Here is a 2,511-nt window from a genome sequence, read left to right as displayed (position 1 = left end):
GGGGGGTGGGGGGTCACCTTAAAATACTCTCCGAAAAGTCCCCCCAGGAACATGGCAATGAACACCCCTGCGAGGAAGACTAGAAAAAACATCGCTCCGTTCATTTCTAAAAATAGTATCAATATCAAAATTAAAAAAGAATTGTTAGCAGAGCTCTAGAACAGTTCTTTGAATCCAGATCCAGATCCAAATTTGGCAGCAAAACAAAGCATCGAAAATAAACATTCTTGTGCTCAAGCTAAGAAAAGATTATCAAAAAATGTCTTTCTGATAACTGATGGATAAATAAAGTTTAAAGGGACTGTCAGCGTAATTTCAAGTGACCCTACATGCAAAAATGAAAAGGCCTATTTTACAACAATGACTGATCGAAAAAAAAGTCTAGGACACAATAATTAAAAATAATAAAAATAAAATCATTTCTAAAAATAAAAAATTTCTTCTTAAAACTTAATTAAAAATTTTGCGATGAAACTTCTCAATGGACGGTTTTAATGAATAAAAAATAAAAAATTTTCTTTCTAGTGTTTTTCTGTTTTCTTAGGATTCATGACTTTTCCAGCGTCCATGGAATGCTTCCTGCCCATTAAGCACTTTATTGATGATACTCACTGGCATCGTTCTGACACGCTTAGGTTTTTTGTTTGCCGTTAAAAGTGCTCCCCAAAGATGTCAGTTATTTATCACATGACAAATTGTATTCTCGATATGTTTGCTTTTATTGAATTTAAACCATAGCAGTTTTTTTGAAACATAAAATGATTTACTGATCGTTTAAAACATGGTTTTTGTGAATACCTTGGGTCATTGTAAAATTTTGGCCTTATGTAATAAAGCAAAACTGTTAAGCTTGCTAATTTTGAAATAGGAAATAACAGATTATTGTGGAAATATCAGATAATTGTGGAAAAATCAGATTATTGTGGAAATATCAGATTATTGTAGAAATATCAGATTATTGTTGAAATATCAGTTTATTGTTGAAATATCAGATTATTGTGGAAATATCAGATTATAGTGGAAATATCAGATTATTGTTGAAATATCAGATTATTGTGGAAATATCAGATAATTGTGGAAAAATCAGATTATTGTGGAAATATCAGATTATTGTAGAAATATCAGATTATTGTTGAAATATCAGTTTATTGTTGAAATATCAGATTATTGTGGAAATATCAGATTATAGTNCATTGGTTCCAGTTGATTGATTGATTGACACAGAGCGCTTGCGCTCTGGCATATGAGGCAGACATCTATACATCTTTACGTCATTCTGAAAAAAACTTCAAAATAAATGATTAATAATTCATAATATTTTCGTAAAATTAGGGTTCCATCAGAATATTAACATAATTACAATAAAAGACAACAAACGTTATAATTTAAAAAGTTATCAAGAAAAACAATAATTGGATAAAAGTCAAAATAATAATAATAAAAAGTCAATTAGAAATATATAATTTGTACTTTTGTCAGATTAAATAATAAATGTTATATTTCTGAGTTGGCTCTATCCATGTTTTCAAGTAGTTCTTCGGTTCTTCTTTTTCTTTATAAAACTTCGTTCCTCGTTTCTTCATTTTATTTCTTTTTTCTTATTCTTCCTGTGTACGTTCACCTTACGTATGTCTTCGACTAGGAAACTAAAAAGAAAGATTTTAACACAATTTCATTAATCAAATAACCTATCGGTTTTTATTAATTTTTCAACCTTGTTGCCTTTAATGCTAAAACGTGATTTACGCAATTGTACGGACCACATGTTCAAAGACTGATTTTCAAACTAGAAAATTAAATATTTTTTTATGAAAAGAAATTGGCAAAATAGGTAAAAAAAATAAGGACAAAAAAGTTTTTATTTTTTGGAATATATAATTTTTGCGCAAGAAATAAAAAATGGTTTATGTTCAATAAATTAATAAAATTAAATGACTTATCTATTATTTATCAAGAACAGCTTTAACAACTATAACCTGTAAAGAACCTACACTGTACGTGTACACTGCGGTTAGAAAAAGAAAAAAATTGCATCTAGTAATCTTCCATTTGATCCGGATCCAAAGGGGCAAAATATCGACCAAAAACTGCAAAAACAAATTACTACTCTCAAAACTCAAATCTAAACCGTCGAAAAAAAACAGAGATTATAAAAATTTCCTGATCTCTCAACGGTTCATCATGTTTGAGCATGAAAATAAGCGTAAAAAGAGGAAAAATAATTTTACAATTCTGCTGTTAAAAAAATTCAGTAAATTTTACAGAAATGTTCATGACCTGGATCCGGATCCGCATCAAAATTTAATGGATCCTAAGCACTGGACTAGTTACCTATCACTTCTAAATCTGTTGAACGGCCATTTACATAGTTTATTTTCACACATTAGAACCCCCTCGTATTCTAGGTTCAACTGGTACACCCTCACCTACAATAAAACACGGTAAAACCAGGGAGTGAGAATAGAAGGGAGATATAACTGACGCGGTTTGCCCTACCATATGATTATACAT

General features: G+C 29.9%; 1 protein-coding gene and 1 long non-coding RNA gene across 2 annotated transcripts in view; both read right to left on the bottom strand.

The window, feature by feature from the left end:
- The window catches only part of LOC111694855 (adenosine monophosphate-protein transferase FICD homolog), a 14,403-nt gene extending 14,243 nt beyond the window's left edge, over window positions 1–160 (bottom strand). Inside the window, exon 1 of the mRNA XM_023463895.1 lies at window positions 18–160. The gene's annotated coding sequence lies outside the window, so the exon portion shown is untranslated. The remainder of the gene's footprint in view (window positions 1–17) is intronic.
- Window positions 161–1,274: 1,114 nt separating this feature from the next.
- Window positions 1,275–2,511, bottom strand: part of LOC111694849 (uncharacterized) — a 1,863-nt gene continuing 626 nt past the window's right edge. The window contains exons 2-3 of the long non-coding RNA XR_002763726.1: window positions 2,332–2,426; window positions 1,275–1,646 (exon numbers count right to left, since the gene is read on the bottom strand). This is a non-coding gene — a long non-coding RNA (uncharacterized LOC111694849). The remainder of the gene's footprint in view (window positions 1,647–2,331; window positions 2,427–2,511) is intronic.

Source organism: Eurytemora carolleeae, unplaced genomic scaffold (assembly GCF_000591075.1).
Source record: "Eurytemora carolleeae unplaced genomic scaffold, Eaff_2.0 scaffold22, whole genome shotgun sequence".
Taxonomy (NCBI): domain Eukaryota; kingdom Metazoa; phylum Arthropoda; class Copepoda; order Calanoida; family Temoridae; genus Eurytemora; species Eurytemora carolleeae.
Note: the sequence above shows the minus strand (reverse complement) of the source record. Positions and strands in the feature narration are given on the sequence as shown.